This window comes from Camelus bactrianus, chromosome 1 (genome assembly GCF_048773025.1).
Source record: "Camelus bactrianus isolate YW-2024 breed Bactrian camel chromosome 1, ASM4877302v1, whole genome shotgun sequence".
In the NCBI taxonomy this organism is placed as follows: Eukaryota; Metazoa; Chordata; class Mammalia; order Artiodactyla; family Camelidae; genus Camelus; species Camelus bactrianus.
In genome coordinates this window covers 91,325,251-91,348,987 of record NC_133539.1, presented here as the reverse complement: position 1 = coordinate 91,348,987, position 23,737 = coordinate 91,325,251, and the positions used below count along the sequence as shown (strand labels likewise).

The 23,737-nt window shown below is 38.2% G+C and overlaps 1 long non-coding RNA gene across 1 annotated transcript in view; it reads right to left on the bottom strand.

The window, feature by feature from the left end:
• Positions 1-20,903, bottom strand: part of LOC141578068 (uncharacterized) — a 205,571-nt gene extending 184,668 nt beyond the window's left edge. The window contains exon 1 of the long non-coding RNA XR_012507952.1: positions 20,773-20,903. This is a non-coding gene — a long non-coding RNA (uncharacterized LOC141578068). The remainder of the gene's footprint in view (positions 1-20,772) is intronic.
• Between the last annotated feature and the right edge of the window lie 2,834 nt (positions 20,904-23,737).

Below are 23,737 nucleotides of genomic sequence, written 5' to 3'. Positions count from 1 at the left end.
ATAAAGAACTTCACAGACAAGCAAAAACGAAAAGAGTTTAGCTACACTAAACCTATGCTAAAAGAAACATTGACAGGTCTACTCTAAATAGAAAAGAAGCAGGATGCTACAAAAATGAGAAACTTATAACTGGAAAGGAGATAACTGCCATGAATTATAAAAAGGATAAACACGAAAGTGTAAAAGAAGACATCTAAATCATTAAGAGTGAGAGAGGGAAGCAAAGAAAGCCACTGTGGAAAACAGTATGGAGATTCCTCAAAAGACTAAGAATAGACTTCCCATATGACCCAGGAACTCTGCTCCTGGGTATATATCCAGAAGGAACCCTACTTCAAAATGACACCTGCACCCCAATGTTCATAGCAGCACTATTCACAATAGCCAAGACATGGAAGCAGCCTAGATGTCCATCAACAGATGAGTGGATAAAGAAGAGGTGGTATATTTATACAATGGAATACTACTCAGCCATAAAAACTGACAACATAACGCCATTTGCAGCAACCTGGATGTTCCTGGAGAATGTCATTCAAAGTGAAGTAAGCCAGAAAGAGAAAGAAAAATACCATATCAGATCGCTTATATGAGGAATCTAAAACAAACAAACAAACAAAACAAATACAAAACAGAAACAGACTTACAGACATAGAATACAAACTAGTGGTTGCCAAGGGGGTGGGGGTTGGGAAGGGAGAGACTGGGATTTTAAAATGCAGAATAGATAAACAAGATTATACTGTAAAGCACAGAGAAAAATATACAAGATCTTGTTGTAGCTCATAGCGAAAAAAATGCGACAATGAATATATACATGTTCATGTATGACTGAAAAATTTTGCTCTACACTAGAATTTGACACAACATTGTAAAATAACTATTACTCAATAAAATACGTAAAAATAAATTAAATAAATAAATAAAAGAGGTGAACATCAAAAAAAAAAAAAAAAAAAAAAAGACTGGAATCTACCAGAAAAAAATCTTCCATTATTAAAGACATAAAGGAACCACAATGAGACAGGTAGGAGGGTCAGACTCATGATAATCAAATCCTCCCTGGGTGGGTGACCCCCAAACTGGAAAATAACTATATTGGAGAGGTTCTCCCACAGGACTGAGAGTTCTGATCCCCATGTCAGGCTCCAGCCTTAGAGCCTGGCACTGGGAAGATGAGCCCCCAAAGTATTTGGATTTTAAGGCCACTGGGGCTTAATTGCAGGAGCTCAATAAGACTGGGGGAAATAGAGACTTCACTCTTAAAAGATGCATGCAAAAATCTCATGCTCACTGGCACCAAGAGCCAAAGCAGTAATTTTGTAGGAGCCTGGGCCAGATCTACCTGCTGGCCTTGGAGGGTCTCCTGGGGACCCTCAGGGAGTGGCTGTGGCTTACCCTGGGGACACACACACGATGGTGGACATACTGGGGAGTATTTATCTGCATGAACTCTCTTGGAGGCTGACATCTTATTTGGGTCATTAGCACAAGACCTGGCCCCACCCAACAGCCTATAAAATCCAGTTTGGGACACCTCAGACCAAACAACTAACTAGATGGGGACATATTCACACCCATCAACAGACAGGTTGCCTAAAGACTTCCTGAGCCCACAGCCACCTCTAGACATCCCCTAAACACAGCCCTGCCCACCAGAAAGCCAAGACCCAGCTCTATCCACTGGTGGGCAGGCACCAGCCCCTCCCACCAGGAAGCCTGCACCAGCCTCTAGACCAGCCTCACCCACCAGGAAGTAGACACCAAAAGCAAGGAAACCATTATCACTGTGAAATGAGTCCCCAAAGCAGGCCAGACACTACCTGGGACCAGCTGGCTCCTGACCCCTGGATGATGAGAGGGAAGAGCACTGCTGGGATGCGTAGGACATCTCAAAGGGCCTGTTCTCCAAGATCAAGAAATTTAACTAGCCTACCACATACATAAAAATACAAATAGAAAATTAGACAAAATGAGGGAGCAAAGGAATATATTCCAGACAAAGGAACAAGATAAAATCCCAAAAGAACTGAGTGATGTGGAGATAGGCAATCTATCCAAGAAAGAATTCAGAACAATGATTGTAAAGATGATCAAAGAACTCAGGAGGAGAATAGATGCACAGAGTGAGAAGTTAGTAGTTTTTAATGAAGAGTTAGAAAATATAAAGAACAACCAAAAAGAATTGAAGAATACAATAACTAAATGAAAAATACACTCAAAGGAATCAGTAGTAGACTAATGAGGAATAATAACAGATCAGTGAGCTGGAAGACAGAGTAGTGGAAATCACTATCTCTGAACAGAAAAAAGAAAAAGAAAAAAAAAGAAATGAGTTTAAGAGAGTTTTGGGACAACATCAAGTACACTAATACTGGTGTTATAGGGGTCCCAGAGGAAGAAGAGAGAGAGAAGGGGCCTAAAATAATATTTGAAGAGATAACAGCTGAAGACTTTCTTAACCTGAGAAAGAAAATAGTCACCCAAGTCCAAAAAGCACACAGAGTCCCAAACAGGATTAACCCTAAGAGGAACACACCAAGACACATTGTAATTAAATGACAAAAATTAAAGATAAAGAGAGAATAATAAAAGCAACAAATGAAAAACAGCAAATAATATATAGGGAATTCCCATAAGACTATCAGCTGATTTTTCAGCACATATATGACAAACCCACAACTAATATCATATTCAATGGTGAAAAACCAAAAACATTTCCTCTAAGATCAGGAACAAGACAAGGACACCCATTCTAGCCACTTTTATTCAACATAGTTTGGAAAAAGAAATAGAAGGAATCCAAATTGTTAAAGAAGAAGTAAAACTGTGACTGATTTGCAGATGAAATAATACTACACATAGAAAATTCTAAAGACACTATCTGAAAACTACTAAAGGTCATCAATGAATTCAGTAAAGTTGCAGGATACAAAATTAATATGCAGAAATTTGTTGCATTTCTGTACACTAACAACAAAATATCAGAACAAGAATTAAGGAAACAGTCCCATTTACCATCACATCAAAAATAATAAAATATCTAAGAAAAAACCTACCTAAGGAGGCAAAAGACCTATACTCTGAAAACTGCAAAATGCTAATGAAAGAAACTGAAGATGACACAGATAGAAAAATATGCCATGTTCTTGGATTAGAAGAATCAATATTAGTAAAATGGCCATACTATCCAAGGCAATATACAGATTCAATGCAATGTCTATCAAATTACCAATGGAATTTTTTTCACAGAACTGGAACAAAAAATGTTAAAATTTGTATGGAAACACAAAAAACCTGAAATAACCAAAATAATATCTAGAAAGAAGAACACAGCTGAAGGAATCACACCCCCTGACTTCAGACTATACTACAAAGCTACAGTAATCAAGAGTATAGTACTGGTCCAAAATCAAACACATAGATCAATGGAACAGGATAAAAAGTCCAGAAATAAACCCATGCCCATATGGTCAATTAATTTATGACAAAGGATGCAAGAATATACAATGGAGGAAAGACAGTCTCTTCAATAAGTGGTGCTGGGAAAACTGAACAGCTACATGTAAAAGACTGATATTAGAACATTCTCTAGCACCATATACAAAAATAACTCAAAATGGATTAAAGACCTAAATGTAAGACCAGATACTATGAAACTCCTAGAGGAAAGCATAGGCAGGACACTCTTTGACATATATCACAGCAATAATTTTTTTGGATCTGTCTCCTGGAGTAATGGAAACAAAAGTAAAAATAAACAACTGGGACCTAATTAAACTTAAAAGCTTTTGCACAGTAAAGGAAACCATAAACAAAACAGAAGGACAACCTATGGAATGGGAGAAAATATTTGCAAGTGATGTGACCAACACGGGATTAATTTCCAAAATATACAAACAGCCCATACAGTTTAATACAAAATAAAATCCAATCAAAAAATGGGCAGAAGATCTAAACAGACATTTCTCCAAAGAAGACATACAGATGGCCAATAAGTACATGAAAAGATGCTCTACATTGCTAATTATTAGAAAAACACAAATCAAAACTACAAGGAGGTATTACCTCACACCAGTTAGAATGGCTGTCATCAAGAAGTCTACATACAAGAAATGCTGGAGAGGGTGTGGAGAAAAGGGAACACTCCTACACTGCTGGCGAGAATACAAATTAGTGCAGCCACTATTGAGAACAATATGGAGTTTCCTTTAAAAAGCTAAAAATAGACTTACCATCTGATCCAGCAATCCCACCCCTAGGCATTTATCAGGAGAAAACTCTAACTCGAAAAGACACATGCACTCCAGTGTTTACAGCAGCACTATTCACAGTAGGTAGATAGTGCTATTCACAGCACTACCCACAAGATGTGGATGCAACCTAAACGTCCATTGATAGATGAATGGATAAAGAAGCTGTGATATGTACATACAATGGAATACTACTCGGCCATAAAAAAGAATGAAATAATGCATTTCCAGTTGCATGGACAGACCTAGAGTTACCATACTAAGGAAGAAAGTCAGACAGAGAAAAACAAATATCATATGATATCACTTCTATATGGAATCTAAAAAAAAGACACAAATGAACTCATTTACAAAACAGAAACATACTCACAGATATAGAAAACAAACCTATGGTCATGAGGGGGAAAAGAGGGTGAGAAGGGATAAATTGGGAGTTTGGGATTAACATATACACAATACTATATATTAAATAGATAAAAAACAAGGACCTACCAAAAAAGAATATATATTTATACATACATATGTACATATATGTATAACTGAATCACTTTTGTACATCTGAAACTATAACACAACACTGTAAATCTACTATACTTTAATTTCAAAAATTTGAAAAAAAAAAACCTCTGATGAACTCTCTGTTGCCCTCAAAATAAAATAAATTCTTAATCTAGATTTTAAATTCTCCATAATCTAGTCCCTCATCCAATGCGAGCACCAATATCATATACTCTCACCACAATAATATAACATCTGATGATTTTGAAGGTGTCTTCCCAAAGTACTTTTGGAAAAATGATCTCTTCTAATCTACCAAAAGCCCCAATAAAATAGGCAAGACAGGCATTATTATTTCTCTTTTTTCAGAAGATAAAATCAAGGCTCCAAGAAGCAGATTTAATCAGGTCTTTTAATTCTTAACTCAGTGTACCTTCGCATTGATTCACATCGTTTCATGTTTTCTTATGTAAGCGTGACATCAATCATTTATTTCATTTGTGTGTCTTATATTCTCTCCAAGTTGTGGGCTTCTAAAAGGAAGTGTCTGAAATTTTTTTCTGTAACTCCTCAGCACACAGCATGTGGCACTGCACTGTGCATCAAAAAGACACTCAATAAATGCTATTTGAATAAATATTCCAAACCATGTGATTCTGCTTAGGGATGTCACAGTCTTACTCCTTTGCTTAAAACTCGTTACACTCAGCTCTTCTGAATTTGAGTCTCTTAATCTATACGTGTGACCACAGCTGACAAGGTGTTCGTCATCTTGCTATGGCCAATCACTCTGATTTCATCCTTTCCCCTCCCACTTGCTCACCAGGCTCCAAACATCTGGCCTTCTTTCTGTTACTGAGGTTTGTTGAGCTCATTCCCACCTTGGAGCTTTTTTCTTTTTTTTTTTTTTTTGCAACATGTCTGAAACGACACCTTGGAGCTTTGCGTTAGCTGCTCCTTCTAGCAGGAATGCTGGGTGGCTGGCTCCTGCTCATCATTCAGGTCTTAGCACAAATGTTACCACCTCAGGAAGCCTTCCCTGATCATCCAACCTAGAGCTAGCCCCTAGTCATTCTCATCCTGATAAATTTTCTTTCCAGTACGTATCACAATGTGATTAACTATTTATGTGTTTCATTGTTTGTTTCCCACCAGAAGGAATGAAGAGTGAATAAACCTCAATTTCATCTATAAAATCAAGGTGTTGGCATACATAATCTCTAAGTTCTCTCCCATGTTCTTTAGGGAATCAAAGCTCTTGTCTTTTCATAGAATCAGCCAAGGTTCCTTTAGTGGTTATCATTAGGTCATGTTTTATTTTTCTCTTGACTTTAGTTCTCTCACTGAAGAGACTCCCATGAGTAGAGGAACAATATTAAGAAAAGAACAAGGTCAAACAGTATCATTCAGGTAAAGAACACCTTGCTTCATGTTGTGACGCAGCTGCCGCTCCTGTCACAACTTTGTAACAGGCTGCAGTTCCTACAGTCACATTTGCTATCTACTTTTTGGTTTTTAATATGTTTGCATTATTCTCCCAATATACTCTCTTTTTTCCTATGGCCTTGATAGAAATATTCCTAAAGTGGTTATTATTTCTGAGATTTCCCCAAAGTAAAGAATATACTGACTGAGAAATTAGTTCTTATTGGTACATATATGATGGAACAAGTCAGCAAGTGCCTTCAAAGGCTAGTGATCATAACAGCAGATGTTGTATGTGTTTGTGTATCATTCTCTTTATATGTTGGGCATCCAATTACTGCTAAATCACAGTTATTCATGGAAAATACTATTTTGCAGCTACTCTGAAAACAGTAGACATATAAGACACTGTAATAAAGACTGAAACTAGCCATTTTAAGTGTTTCCAAGCATCATAAAGAATCATCAACTGCTAACAGAGGTTCTAAATCACAATGATTGCTCACCTTTACCTGTGCTTGTCTCAGAAAAACAAAATCTGGATACTCCTTTGTCAAAAGTCTCCAGAAAATGCACTTTAAAATTTGTTCAAAACATACTAAATGTTTACCCATCATTTTAGCAACTTTAGATTTTCAGTGTTTTCTGATCTCATTGCAATGTACTTACATGAAGATAAATTGAACAGCCTTCCTTAAAACCTGACAAGGTTAGATGCCTTTATTGTTCACAATATGAAAAGATCAGAAAATGGAAGAAAGTCTCCTTAGAGGTTTCTTTGGCTTCATTTCAAATCGAGCTCTCAGTAGAAACTGCGGCCTTGCATGCATCACTTTTGTTTAGTTACATCATCAACTTCTGGTTTGCATTTTTGGCATGAAGATACCAACTGAATCAGACTATCACTTTCTGCCTTTGTCCACACATAGCGACCACTGACATCTTAAGATTTTTATAGTTAATTAGCACTTCAAAGAACAAAGAAAAATAGAAACTGAGCTTAGATCAAAACGTAAGCGTTTATGGTGGCCACCTCTAGCATGGAGTGCTGGCATGCCTTGCCCCAGAGCAGCTGCGGTGGGGGAGGAAGGTACCTGAAGAGAGTCACCAAGGACAAAGGGTTCTCCTCCTGAGCTGGACCCCCTCTCTTGGATTTCTGCTTAGCATCTGCTTAAACCTCAGTGATTTGATTACAAAGGTAAGATAAATTGGTCCCCAAGGACTACATCAATTAAACTAATAACCTAGAATTTCAAGGACAAAAATTCCCAAGTCAAAAGATTCAGAAAAATGGAATATTTACAGGAAAACTGTGAAAACCTCTCTTCCAGCCATGAACTTTATAAAATCAAGCCTCCTCAAATGTGTCAGATTTAATTGATAATCATAAAAAATGTTACAAACCGTGTAATTATTAATCTTTTCTTCCTGATGGACAGAAGGAATAAAAAATTATCAAGTCAATTTCAAGCTAAGATGTAAACATCATAATTAGTTTTGCTCTAGGTCTTTTTATTTTTCATGAAAGATTCTCTATTGATAGAAAAATAATTTACAAAAACAGAAGAAATATTTATTGCATCCTGCCTTATGGTCATTATTGATCATTTAATTTATAGCCTGAATAGATTATTTCTACCTTTAAGAACATTTTAGGATCTGTTTTCAAATCTCAGTACTATATCTTATTTCATGTTATCTAAATATATAATCCAAAAAAAGGCTTAAATTATTCTCAACACTTTAGAAAAGTAATCTTGTTTCTTAATCACATCTTTATCCTAGATATCAACATACTCTTCCTCCCATCATTATTTCACTCATTTAAAAATAAATGCATAATAAGTCAGTCATAAAAAGACAAAGATCATATGATATCACTTATATGTGGAATCTAAAAAAGAATGATGCAATCTTATTTATTAACCAAAAATAGACTCACAGACATAGAAAATAAACTACGGTTACCAAGGGGGAAAGGGAAGAGGAGGGATAAATTAGGAGTTTGGGTTTAACAGATACACATTACTATATATAAAATAGATAAACAACAAGGACCTACTGCATAGCATAGGGAAATACATTCAATTTATTGTAATAACATAATAGAAAAGAATCTAAAAATATATATATAGGTATAACTGAATGGCCTTGCTGTACACCTGAAACTAACATTGTAAATCAACTACATTTCAATTAAAAAAAAAAAAAAAGCTGAGCACAGATAGCAACTACAGAAAGGGTAACCCAGAAAAAAATTTAAAAAATAAAATAAACATTTTTTGACTATCAAAAAATTATAAATAAAAAAATTTTAATGTGTGTTTCCGAGTGCTGCGACAAAAACTAAGGTACACATCTCCTACTTCCCCATTACTGCTAACTTAACTCGAGGAAAGGTCTCCTTATATAATATAGGAAATCACTTCAGCTCTGTTATTTATTTAAAATAAAAATCAAATACTAAAAGCTAAACATGAAAAAAGTCTCATTTGGTATTACAGATAGATAGTGTTTAAAAAGATGTGAGTAACAAAAAGACAATTTTACATTTATAAAGGAAAAATCCCCCAAAATGATTCAAAAGCAATGTTTAGCCTCCTATCTATTACACTCTAAACCCATAAAAGATAATTAGCCGTGTTTGTCCCCATTTTCCCCCCAAAAGCTATTTATTGTCTAGTACAAGTTAAAAACAGAGTTTTAAAAGCCAATATTCACAGTTATTTTACAATAGAAATACCAAAAGTAGAAGAGAAATGAGTTGCCCAGCTTATTTCTGCTGCAGTGGCCAAGCCTCAGCCAGAATTCTGGACTCCCCAGGACCACTGAGCATGACCCCACAGGTAGTGGCCTGCTCATCTCCACCATGTACCATTTGTGTGGAATGCAGCATTCAGTGGCAGCCCTCAGCACTGGGCAGTGCACCACCAGCATAGCTGCACGTGGCCTGCTGCGTGCTGCACTGCTTCCAGTGGATCACACTGATGTTACTTCAGTCTGTATTCTCTAGCAAACATTTTCCAACCGTCCTTATTCCACTTGCACAGTCCTCCCTGGCATGTAACGTTTTTACTTCCTTTGTTACAAGAAGGTTCTGGATGTTTTTACTGACCTAAAACTATCAGTTTTATTCCAAAAAACAGCTATGTATAAGTCTACCAATTACATATCACAAATAAATTTCAGAGAGGATGTTATTTTTCCTCTTAGGCTATATGGCATAGAAAAAGAACATGAGATTTAATGTCAAACAGATTTTCCTGGAAATGTGACCTTGGGCCATTTTCTTAACCTCTCAGAGCCTCAGTTCCTTCTTCTTAAGATGGAAGAGATAAAAATCACTTTCACATCTTCTTGTAAGGATGAAAATGATACATATCAAAGAGACTAGCACAGTACTTGGCATAATCTGTGGTATGTCTTAGCTTTATAATTTTTAGCAAGTGTCAACACTATTGTGGTATTGAGTTTTCAGACATTTTACTCATTTTTTCAATTCATGACACACTAGTGCTCATTCATGATAGGACACAGGAAATAATGAGATATTCTGAGACTTGGGCCTGGCCTCATCTCCCCACAATCAATGCCTCTTAGGAAGCCACTGTCTCTATGCCATGTGTTATGGACTGAATGTTTGGGTCCCCCCAAAATTCAAATGTCGAAGCCCTAATCCCCAGTGTAATGGTCTTTGGAGATGGGGCCTTTGGGAGGTAATCAGGTTAGGTTAGGTCATGAGGGTGGGGCCCTCACAGTGGCCTTATAAGAAGAGGAAGAGCTCTTTCCCTCTCTCCCTACACACTTACAAAAGGAAAGGCCATGTGCGTTCACAGCAAGAAGTGAGCTGTCTGCAGGCGAGGAAGGAAGCTCTCACCAGGAGCCAAACTGGTGGGCACATTGCTCTTGGGCTTACCAGCCTCCAGAACCATGAGAAATAAACGTCTGCTGTTTAAGCTACCCAGTCTTTGGTATTTTGTTATGGCAGCCTGAGCTGACTAATACAACATGATTACAATCTGAGAGCACACTCTACTCTGCTGGGGAGCACTGAGTAGGTCTATGGCATTTTGATGCAGAACATTCAAGAAAACTATGTATCAGCAATAAGAGACCAATGCAGAAATTGATGGTGCAAGTTTGAAACTTGACAAGTCATTCCACACAGAATTTTAAATCTTCAAGTTCATTCTGCCCAAGGGGCTCACAGTTAGCAAATAAATGGCCTCAGTGTTTGCTTTTCCCTGGTTCAGTATAAATAGGCCCTTTTTCTGGATGAGCAGTAATTTCCCTGGGTAGAATAACATATTCAACCTTCTGAAGCATGCAAAATCTCTGCTTCACCTACAGGAAGAGCTGTGAATGATGAAGAAGGTGAGGGATCAGGCGGTTTCATACACATGTGTTTTTCCTATAAAGCAGCATATGTTTTTCAGGTTGATGTTGGCCAGATTAGATTGATCAGGTCTTTGCTTACTGAGAGTAAAAGAAATTTCTGGGCTATCTCAAAGTGAAGCGACAATCAGACAGGTGATAGCCCTGCACTGGAAGAATATTAACCATGTGGATATTTCTAGATAGACGATGGGGTGTGGGTGTATTTTTTCTGCCAGGATGGGAAGATGGCAAAGAAGATTGTTGGATGTGTGTGATCGTTTTGTATCCAGAAATGAGATACTAGTGCTATTCAAATAGGGATGGAAAATCTATCACTTCTGAGACAACTCCTTGAATGATTGCAGCCCTTTATTCTGAAATGAAGTGTCACAGATAATCACCCAAGCTTCCTTTCCTTTTTTCTGATGATGAGAAAGAAAGAGTAACTCTAGAGGTAACGGCCATGCAGGTGAGGTCAAATGTGGTGCTTCAAGCAGTTCCCCCAACTAAATATCGTGCCCTTTTCCTATGGGAAGCCACACCTCAAACAAACGGAGCCCCTCACCCCAACACTCTGCATTTCCCCACCTGCTTACCATGCCTTTGCTCCTGCCCTCCCTCCTACTTCCCCTCACTACCTGGTGAAACTCTACCACCTCCCAAGGCTCAGCTCAAATTCCATCTTCTCTGTGAAATTGCCAATGTCTCCCTTGCTAAAAGCAATACCTTCCCACCCTTAGCACCCAGAGGGCTTCATGTGTTTGCCTCCTACACTGGGCATATGCTTCCACATGCTTTGTTGTGTATTTCACCCCATCCTTCGCCTAAAACATCCTGGAGTCAGGAACTGTCTTAATCATCCCTTGGAGCACATCATAGTAGGAACTTTATAAATATTTATTGAGTGACTAGTATGTCTTCTCTTAATTTTCTCTCTCAAATGATCAAAACTACAATCAACTCAAACCATACAGAATTTAGGACCAGCTGCATCACACAGTTCCAAGGGGCGCCATTTTCATTGCCCACATGTAAATTGTCCCCTGAAGTCACACAATATGGCTTCATCAGAGCATCAGCCCTTCCACGTGCACAAAGACTTGAAACACTTAGAATTTAGAACAAAGTTTGCTGCTAGGTGGGCATCTCAGTGCTTCCTGACTATTCATCTGCAGGAATAAACACTGATATTGTTTAACATCTTTTCACATTGCTTTTACATGTGTGTTAGTATGAAGGCTTAGAGGGCGGAGGATTGAGGGGCTGACAGAATGGGAGGAAAGGTAAAGCAAGAACCAAACAAAAAGGGGCACATTTTTGAGAGGCCCATCAGAGAGATGAGCCAGAAGGTGTCAGCCCCCTTCTCTGTCTTGTCCAGGCCTTTGGGCTACACGGAGGGGACCTGTTTTCACTCTACAAGAAGGCTCTTTATTGGTCACAGCTGTACCTCATCCATAATGTATTAGCCCGAAGAAGAGGCAGGAATCTAAACCCAGAAGCCGCTCCAAGAAATGACGAAAAACCATGTGAAACAGCATATTGCTATGATATGACTGTTTTCTTCAAATTTAATCAAGTTTATCCCAGGAGGACACCCCAAAAATTGTATCTTCAGAACTAAGGGCCTGGGATAGGGTGGGGGAAGGAAGGAAGCCAAGGGAAACAGTATTTATTGAGAGGGGTGGGGTGGGGATATGGAGTCTCGGCTCTCCAAATAAGACTGCAGGATGTAAAACATGAGCAGCCCAAGGCTCAAAGAACTAAAAGGGCTTACCCACGTCACACAGCAGATCTAAGAAGATGACAGCCCAGGGCTCCTGCTTCCCCAGCCCAGTGTCTCACCACAACTTCCCAGTGTCACATGATTACCTTGAGGGGTTTACCCTGTCTCAATGCACTGCACCTTCTCAGGGCAAAATAAATACAATAGCCATGGCTTCTTCCTTGTGAACTTTGATCTAAAATAGTTAACTGCATTTATGCTGTTACAGGTTTTTGTGGGCTATTATTGTTAACACCTGTTTCAGATAACAATCATTAGAATCAGGGGTTTTACAGTTCGTATAAACATTTCAAGAGTAAAAGTAAATCTTTCTTGCTGGTGACAAGATTCTGTATGTGTAAAATTTAGGATACTTCGAGACAAAAAAAAATGAGAATTAATCAAAGAATTATATACAAAATAAACACACAAAATACATAACAATTTTCTACATGACAATTTTTCTATGCTGGTATTAAATAGCTAAAAATGGATATTGGGGAACTGTTTAATTCATAATAGGGATGTCTATAAGATAGTAAAAAAAAAAAAATCCCTAAGAAATATTGTTCAGGCCATGTGAAGAAAATTATAAAATCTTATCAAAGGGCATAAAACAAAGTCTGAACAAAGGAGAAAAGGAGAAGATTCAATATTATAAATTGTCAATCATCCAAGAATTAATATATAACATTAAAAAAAGTACAATTTGAATCCTATTGGATTTGGGAGGGATGTGGGTTGAATAAAGTTCATATGGAAAAATAAATAACCAAAGAGAGCAAAATAAATAAATAAATAAATAAAAATATAATAATAAAGTCAGGGGTTTTAGAGCAGGGGGTGGTCAACTTTTCCTGTACAGGCCCAGAAAGTAAATATTTCAGGTTTTCTGGGTGAAGAGGCAAAATTAATAATATTATGTAGGCAATCTGTCTAACAATTTAAAGCAGCATCATTTAAAAATGTAAAAACCATTCTAAGCCGGAGGGCAGTACAAAGCAGGGGCTGCCCAGGTTTGGTCCACAGGCCATAATTTGCTGACCCCTGGTTTAAAGGGTCAAGTCCTAAGCAATACATGTTCTTTCAATGGAAACCCTGGTTGTACTGAAGGCATCATTATTTCTGAAGGAAATGAAATGCTAAAAGAAACCACTGAGTTATGTGTGCTTCGAGGTCTTTTCAGTAACAAAATCTCCATTATGGAGCAGATGATTCTCTCAGAGCAAAACACTCCAGTGGACTGGACAGCTCACCCATGCCTACAGATGAGTCACAGAGTCAAGGTGTTCTAAGCCAAGACCCTAGGAGCTACTCAGGACCGGTAGCGCTTTCCATCCTAGCATTGCTCTGGCTCTTCCATTCATTTCACACCTTTCTACCACAAAAGCACCATTAAATTATTTTTTCCTTTAAAAATAAATAGTAATAAAACTTTCAGGTAAAGAAAAGAAGGGTTCTCCATTCTATTGAATAGACAGAATAGCAGTTGTGCCTGAAGTTTCCAGGGGTCTAAGATTTCTCTGGTAAAACTCAAGGGAGACAAATACAAACACATCTACTATCAACCCAGTAAGATAAAAGGTACGCTATCACTGGCAGGTCAGGATGCTGAGATCTCTAAAATGCATTTGCTCCAGTGACCAAATTCAGTCTCTCTAAGTCCATGATGCAAACTTACATCCCTGGTGGAAGGGAACCCTCTGAAGCTAGGATCTATTTACATTCCTTCACTTGTTTATTCATCCTAAACAATTAAACACCAGAAAGTTTATCACATACTCACCCACCCCATCTAAATATGGATCAGACTTGCCACATCTTTGTAGCTCTCAGGCACTGAATCCTTCAAACAGCTGTTTGAAAAACAGTTGTTGATTAGAATACCCATTAAGACTTAAGTCAGAGAGTAATTCTGGTCCTGGTTTCCCTATTAGAAATAATAGCAAATTATTAACCATTACCTCACAAAACCTTTAGAAGAGAACAGGTCACTTAATCTGCTCTCATTAGAGAAAGTGAATGATTCTCTCAAATTTGAGAGTTACAAAATCATCTTCAGGTTGGAAAGGACCGCTGGCATCTATGCCAAAACAGAAACCCCACCTCTTTGTTTTTCAAGGATTCCATAGTTTCAAGCATTTACAGAATCCCTCTTAATTCATGCATTAAGATTTCTTTCCTGGTAAATTTTATTCATTGGTACTCATGCTTAGCTTCAACTGGATTTCAAGACTGACCTACCTATTGTACTTCTATATCCAAGAGGACTAAAGGTTGGTTCTTGGGGCACAAAGCCTTGGGAATTGTGAAGGATGGCCTTTACCTGTGGACTAGCACTTGTCCCTAAATGAACAAAAGTCTTTCTTAGTCCTGCCTGAGACTAAATTAGGACCAACTGAGATGACTTAGCCAATATGAGTGAAAAGAGAGTGTTTCTCAGAGAAGGGGTGGCCAACTCCCCTGCTGAATGGTAGGAGATGCCCCAGGAATAAGATGGAATTTCCATCATCTTCTCTGCAGAGCTTCAAAGGGGCTGGCTTTCTTGGAGTACAGAACAAAAACTGAGTCCTAAAGGGACCCAGACAAATTGACATTATGAGAAAGCAACTCTTAGAAAGGCTGTGGCCAACTTACTTGCATGTGGAGTAGCTTGATCCTTCAGACATCCATCTACCCACCTAACCAACCCCTACTATCCATCCCTGGATAAAGACACTTTTTTATAGACTTCTCAGAGCCTGCAGCACTATGCTTTGCAGGCACCATCTACTCAGGACTTTCCAATGCTATGGCAGCCACATGGGCATCTGTGGGTCTGCTGGTCCTCTCTCCGTTGCTGTCTATTCAGGACACCCACAGCACTTTGAGGCATCCCTAGCTTGCAGCATGTTAAGTCTCATAGCTCCCTTCCTGATCTGGTGATGATTACCATTCTTCTAACAACACCTGCTGCAGGACATCCTGGTGGCCCATCAGGTGAACTAAAGACTCCCTCAGGAGCTGCAGTGGTTACCAAGGGTGCTACTAAATGCCAGATGATGGGATAAAGTTATAAGGATGCAAGAGGTGCCTCCTCCATCTGCAAATAATGAAAATGTTTAAAAACTCACTTTATTAGCTGATGGAATATAGCAAAAATAAAATGGGATTGCTATTTAATATACGTTAAGTTGCTACCACTGTGACCTGGCTGGTCTTAAGGTATGACAGCAGTAGTCTTAGTTACTGCTGCACTTCCCCAGTTTCTACTAACCCAGCTGAGTCACAGCCTTCAATATCAGGCACTGAATTAGACTCTGGGGGCACAGAAGAAGCTAAGCCATGGTCTTACTCCTAAGGAGTTCTCAGACTGGGGACAGCAAAGGATGATTACAATACAACATGATAGAGGAACATCTGGATCATAGCAGGCAAGCAAGTTCATTGTGATACTGCTTTGCATGGTGCATGCTTTAAATGAAGTCAAGCTTCACTTGACTAAGGCCTCCTGAGCCTTCAGTTCTCATTTTGACAGTAGTTTCCTCTAGGACTCCTTCCCCAATTAGCAAGAGACCTAACAAGACTGATGCTCTTGAGTGACAAGTAATGGATCACCCTGTTGTTCATCATTGCCCTCTACCCTGGGGCTCAGCTCAGTGCCTGACACTGCTTAATCACTCTTCTTAATCAGGAAAAGGCTCCATGGAAGAGGAAGCATTTGAACCAAAGTCTTGAAAAATGAGGTAGAAACAGCCAAGAGGAGGAGAAAGTACGTACAAGAAAGAATCAGTATACATGCTCAAGGCATGCAAAGGATGCAAAGGTCTGGCAGCCTCCTACCATGGTAGGCTCACGTGCAGGGATGGGCAGAGAAAAAACAATAGGAGATCAGGCAAAGATTTCAGTTGGAATCAGCATATAAAGAGCTTTGTATGCCAGGATGTTATCCTGAAGGCCGCAGGAAATCAGCCGCAGGCCACTGATTTCTGTAAATAAGACATAACAAAGTTAGCCTGTTTTATTTTTTTCCAAACTATAACCAACAGCAGTGTGGAAAGTGAACTGAAGGCCGCCTGGGCCCAGGCGGAGCACTCCCAACACCTTCTCCCCGTGCTTTAAACTCAACCCTTGCTCTCTTTTTAATACTTCCCCAATGAATATTTTACATTTTTCTGGCAAATTTGCTATTATTTTACAGTCTAATGAGTTTTCATGTCATAACCTCCCTCTGAGATCCTGGATGCATTGCTCTGCCTATATTCTTTCCATCTCATAGAATGAAGATTCTAACCAAGGAATGGGACCAGGATGCTGCCTCTTTGTTGGTGGGGGTTTCTCTCATCCTTCGTATGACAAAACCTTGTGACGCCTCCACGGTGTCAGTCAGTGCAGCGGAATAGAGGCAAGCATGCTTCCACCAGCCTGAGTACAGCTACCTGGTCAAATCCTGATGCCTGTGCACGGCAATGCCAGGCCTGCATGTTTCCCACAGAACTGAAGACAGCTCTGCCACAGAAGTTATTCCAGCTCTAACAGCGTCACTGTGGGTGAGCTAGCCTCCTGCCATCCGCAGGGCTCCTCAGAGTTTGGGAGGTCGTTGTGTTGGGGGAGGGGGTCTGCTCCAGCGTATTCAATATAAACAGCCAATCCTCTTACATCAACACCTTCCTCAAATCCTTCCTGTGAGGAGTCTGCAACCTCTGCCTGCTGTTCTGTCTGAGTGCGTGCTTTGGAGAAGAACAGTGACAACATCCCTTTGAAAGAGAAACCAGAAAGAGAGAGTCCCGAACAGCAAGGAAAAAGAGAAGGGTGAGCTGGCCAAGATTTTAAAAGAGCCACATCTCCATAGGCTTCAAGATAAAAACCATTTCCCCTAATAAAGGGATTATCCTGGAGTATTTATGTATGGATTTATGGTTAAAAGACAGGCAACTTCCTTCTACTCAGTAGGAAATAAACACACAGTTCCTCTCTGCAAACAAACAGAAAGGTGCATAACAAACTTTAAAGCAGAGCAGAGCAGACTGCAGTGTGAGCACCCCAGCCCTCAGCCCCACCGCTGCCCTCTAGTGCAGCCCGTTCCCCTTCTTCCTGCTGCCCCTGGCAACCCACCTCTCCTTCAGCCCTGCAGATCTACCCTTAACCTCTGTGAGCTTTACCTGCTTTAGCCCTTTGGAACCCAAGCTTTCCACCTGTCCTCTCATTATAAAAAAAAAAGAAGAAGAAGAAGAATCATCATCATCTGTGTCCTCCTTGTTTTGTTGAGAAAACTCTTAGCTTCAGTACCTTAAAAATAAGAGAATGGGTATCCAGGAATGATACACAGCCCATTGGAACTAAAAGAATTTTTGTGGCAGCCTTAATCCAAATCAACTGGGGACAGGCAATATAAACATATTTTTCAGCCCCTTAGTAATAAAAAAAAAAATCTAGCAATGCTTTGAATGCTTACAGGGCATACAACATAGGCAATTCTGGTTCTTTTTTTTCTTCTTCTTTTTTTCAGCTTTATTTGTTCTTTTTTGTACTAATGAAAATCAGGCACTGGAAGTAATGCTGCTTTGTGTTTATAATAAAACCTCATTAATTCAAATGCAACTAATTTATAACTTGTGATAATTTTACCACAACAGAGCTGAATTTGCCAATGTGCAATATGTGATTTTGCTAAGTAAATTAATAGTTTAAATCAAATTTTAGAAAGACTATTTAACTTCCCCAAACAAATTATCCTTAAGGACATTAGTAGGTATTTGCATACAGAAAAAGGAACATTAAGACTCATTTGTGGTTACAGCTCCACAGTCCTTTTCTCTTATCTAAAAAACCCTTGAATACAGATGGGTTTCAGAATTTAGAATTTTTGAAGTTTTAGGAAGTTAATAAAGTGTGTATATCATGTATTATATCCCATCCTGAGTAGAATCTAAGGCATCAATCTGGTAATCAAAATGAATGAATATTTACACTAGGTTAGACAAAGGCTTTCCATAGCTTTACATAACTTCAGGTCAGCTTGTTCTATCAAATCAGTTCAGATTGGGTTAGATTTGCCAAAACTAAATTATGGAAATAACTCCCACTTTCCAGAGCTCTGGAGTATCTGGATTGCGGATAAAGGCCCAAGGACCTGTGCTGAATTATCCCTCCATGAAAGAAGCAGCCCCTGGTTAATAAATCTGGGGTCCTTGCTCAAAGGACAACTTTGAGAATGATAACACTGCTGATTCAATAACTGAAGGTTTCCAACTCACGACCAGGTTTCCCATCAGATGGACCAAGTCAGTGGTCACTTAGCCTGCATATAACTTCTTGGATCTAAAGAAACCTCCTTTGTGATCCTCCAAATTAGAACAGGACTTAAGCATTGCATTGAGGAATCTGACTGCCTCCAGAGATGACCACAGCTATGCTGAAAAATCCCAGTGCCCAAAATAGACCTCACATTCCACAAACATTTGTCACAAGTGGATAACCCCAAACGTCTTCATTCTTCCAATCTTGGGCTACCGGTTCTTGAAGAACAGCTGTGGATTTCAGTCTATACACATGCCTGATCAAATCTTTATAAACTGCAATGAACAATCAGATGAAAGTCAAAGTCAACCATCCAACATTCCCTTGAAAAGATTTTTTTAAAGAGGTGAATCGAATAGTCACTAGAACTCAGCTTCAGGAGAAAAGTCACTCTTGATCCGATGATGAAAAGTTGGTGGGAATTCACACCACACACCATTTAGTATGAACTGAAGGCCTCTTGAAGTCTTTTGTTTACACTGTTCTACCTATTGGTTTATCTATCCAACAAACTTTCCAGAGCTGAAAAGAATTAAGCTAAATATAAAGTTATGACAAAGTGCCATTGTTTCTCTTGAACAATTTCCTACTAATTCTCTGAAAGAGAGGCTTGTAGAAATTATTTGGTGTGTGTTGTTTATCTGTTTATCCATTCCTTTTGGGTTTCTAATTTTATATTCTGAACTTGCCAGTAAGACAGCATTTCGTGTGAATTTTTAATCTGTTTTTTTTTAAATTGTGCAGAGATTTTTCAATAACCTGTTCTTAGTAAGTGAGTTTCTCCCTTTCAGGTAGGTCTTTGTCAAATATCATTCTCTTAAAAATCTTTGGAAAATATTTACTTTATTACTTTTCTCTTCCCTGGCAATACAGTGTAACCTTAAAATAATTTGTTTAATGTCAGTTTTTAAAGGATCAGAGATTGCACTAGAAATTTTCATAAAGCCAGGAATTAGAGACTATTTTTCCCTTATTGTCAATGTGTATGTATCAGCCCTAATTCACCAGTGGAACTGGAGGTCATTATTTCTGAATTTGCACATTAAAAATAACATCTTCCCATAAGGGAATATCTTTAAACCACAAATGCCAGAAATAACAATTGTATTAAACTGCATTTCATGAATACATAATAAAGTTCAATTTACCACTATTTATCATGTTACTTAAATTAAATCTATAATGGAAAAGAGATTTAGTTCTGTTTTGAAAATAACAAATTCCTTTATGCCAATTGCACAGGATTTATATTAGCCCCAATGCATCCATGTCAATTTATTTGTTTTTTGCTTAATTAATATTGTATTCTATTGTTGGGATCCTAGGGGACAATTCACATTCTTTCATGTACGTTTTTAAAGATTAAAGAGACACATACACATATAATACATTAAAATTTACTATAATTCAGCTGTATTTATTTATAAAATCTGAGGCTTTTAAAAAATGGCATTGTAACTCATACATACATTCTCACCCCCTCATAAAACCTCCAACTTATATTTGTATACTTCACTGGGGCTTTGACAGTTGCCTGGAGTTGCTAGAAAAAGTCACTGCGAATGCAGACAGCAGTATTTTCAGAGCTAATATTTGTATGGTACCACACACATTCATACATGGAGAACTGAAGAAATCCACCAACAAATTCAAGATAAGCACACACCCACTTTCAGCTACCTGCACATCTTGGCAGAGGAAGAAGACAAGTGCTGAAAGGCCTTGAATTATTGTGTTATTAGGTATTTTTGAAGAAGAAAGAATTTACTGTTAATCCTATATTGAATTCATTAATATTCTTTATATGAGCTTATCCAATAGTTTCAACTGTGTCTCCATCTTAGTAAATGGTTCCATGATCTACCCAACCACCCAGACCAGAAATCTTGGGACTTCTAGTCCCTCTCCTGCAATCAGTTGGTCACCAAGACAAGACCTATCTATGCATTCTATTCTATGACATCTCTCCAACCAATCTTCTCCCCCACCTCCCCGTATTCTGCAGTGGCCTAGGTACCAGCTCTCACAGTCTCTCTCCTGGGCTGGTGCGTTGGTCTCCTAACTGATTTCCTAAAAGCTGCCTCCCTTCTCTTATAGAAAAAAATGCAAAATCATAGCACTACTCCCTTACTTAAACTCCATCACCAACTAGACAAACTACAGACTGTTACCATGGCTTACCAAGTCCTCCATGATCTTGCTCCTGCCTTTGTCTCCAGCTTTATCTCTCACCAAATTCTCCTCAGAATGACTCCACAGCCTTATCGATCTGTGAGCCACTGGCTCTGGCACAGCCCTTACCAAATGTTCTCCTTCTGGGTGCCCACACCATGCATTTGTCAGGGTTCAGCTCAAGTCTGACGCTTCCCCAAATCTTTCCCACTTCCCCTTATCTTTCCCACTTCCCCTCTTGCTTCACATGTAACAACTGAGCCCTCTTCATTACACTCTCACTCCCCTCTTCATTACATTCTCCTAACCTAGTATCTGACCATTTTTATCACACTCATTTGCTTACATGTCTTTTCCTTCTTGTGTGGAAATCTTTGCAGACAGAGGCTGTGACTTATTTATCATTGCATCCCTACACCTAGCACAGTTTATGGCATATAGTAAATGTCTAATCAATAGTTATTTAACAAATTCAGGAGAACCTGGCCTGCATGTTTATTCATAACTCCTCCAGCTAAGAGAGGAATCTTTTCTGGTAGAAACAGGATAACTGTTATGAAATATTCTCTAGCACCCCTAAAGCATGTTTCCTAATAAACATTCTATCTAAAACCCCAAGCCAAATGCATTTTCTCTGTTGGTATATAATGACCACTTTTTACTGTGGCATTATCTTGAAAATGTACAGTTACTACTTAGTGCTTATCACGTGGCAGGTTTATCACCAGAGCAGGACTCAAAAAATTCTTGAAGAAACAGCTTCCCAGCAGCTAATGTCTCCAAAGTCTCCTTTAAATCCCGAGTGAGGCTAGCTGACTCAGCAGTTCCAGTAACACTCTCTTCCCCAAATGAACCCTGCAACAAACCATCACTGCTACTGACAGGCATCTGAAACTCAGGACTGCTTTGCCCAGAGAGGATGCAATGGTTTACCTGACAGCAGGGGAAGCTTTCCCTCCAAGAACAGCCATGTGAGGCATCAGGAGTCCCCTTAACAGGTTAGGAAATGAGGTACAAAGCACAAAGAAAACTGACCCAGTTTCTGCCATGATCACATTGAGATGGAGAAAGTAAGCTTAGAACACTGTCTCCAATATTTTCTGAATCCAAATTCAAATTTCCTATTATACACATAGAAGTATTCATTGGGAGATAATTAAGCCAAATACTTTGATCAGGAAATATGGACAACCATGATACAGAGAATTTAGGATTAAATAACACTAAAATGTCCTTGGAAAGACACAATTCTTACATGCCTGGGGGGGAAGGGTGGGGGGAGAGTAAGGAAAGATAATAGTAGAGAAACCATATTCAGATTAGACTGTACTCTGAAACAAACAGAAAAGAAAAATCCTAAATCAAGCTATTTTCCATCTCAGAACCCACATTTCACCAAAATGTAAAGAAAGAAATTAACTGCATGTTATATATTTGGTCAGATCAGTTTTAAAATCGTTGTAACTAAATTAGACTTTTCTCCTAAATGAATCAAACAGAAAACCAGCAAAAATTTCTTGAGCACAGAAAAACCTATTCAAATCTGCAAAATATAATCTAAAAGAGAAAACACTGATACAAATTATCTTCTTATAGTTCATAATATTTGCATGAATTTGCATAAAGAAGGTTGGATACAGTAGCTGTAAATGCTACCCAATTTATACGAAGCAAATGGATCTTTTTCCTTGAAATAAATACTCACTCAGCAGGCTACTTTCTCACCTCAAGGATGAAACTCAATGGCAGGTTTCAAGATAGCTTTGACATGAACTTGTGTATCAGAAAAGCAGAGAAATACCATTACAATCATGTTTAATCCTTTAAAGCTGTGATTGAGAAGTGGCATTTGGACAGGATTTAAACTTGGCTTTGGCCAGGAAAAAGATTAAACCAACTCCAGTTCTCTCCTAGCCTTATTTTTTTTCTCATTAGTTAGATGTCACATAGGAAATGAAATTATTATAAACATATTTAACTTGTTTAAATAACTTTAAAAACATAACTTACAATCAGTGGGTTTCAAAATTCAATAAATCCCCTCACTTATTAGTTACAGAATATAGTTGCCTTTAACCTAATAAACTTAAAAACATGTCTTTAAGGAATACTCTTTCTTGGCAAGAATTAAATTGGCTTGGCTAATTTACATTGTTTTAAATTTAGAGAGAACTGTGTATTGACTCATGATTACAATACACAAACCATTTCCATGAAATGGTCTGAATTAACCTCCATGCTATTTATATAAACAGCACATATCACTAGATGCATTGCAGTGTACTAGATGGGAATTTTTTTTTTCAATCAGCAAATTAAGCTTGTAATTTAATCCTCAGCTAACTATGAGAATAAGGGAAGTTTAGTATTTTGTTACGTTCTAAATGACAGCAGCTCATTGTTTCTGTATGTTTTGACATACCAAAAGTAGTTGTTAGTGTCTAAAGTTAATGCAAAATCATATAGTATTTGAGTGTGTATTTATAAAACTTATGTAATAAAAGAAAACACAGCTAAACTATAGATGAAGTGATGACTGCTAAGTTAGTTAATAGATATGTGTAATGAATGAGTTGGACCCTAAAACTTCTTGAGCTTATTAATTAGAAGGGTATCCAATGATAACATTTACCCTAAAGACCATTATGGAGATAGAACTATTATAAAATTTTCACAGTCAGTTAGGGACCATATCCTTACACTGTTAGTAACCACTGCTATCTAATCATGAAGAATCTACATTAACTCAAAATAGGATAAAAAATATTCAGGATTAAATTTGTTAATAAAATCTGACAACCACAAAAGATTTGAAGAACAATAGGTATGTGAAAATGGGCAGGTAAAACAGTGAAAGGATCAAGGATTACAACTTCTAAAAAAAGGTACATTATTTTTAAACCACTGGTAATAATGTGACAATTTGATTTTAAAATCTCTTTATATTCCCAAAAAAAATCAAAGAGAGATTTTT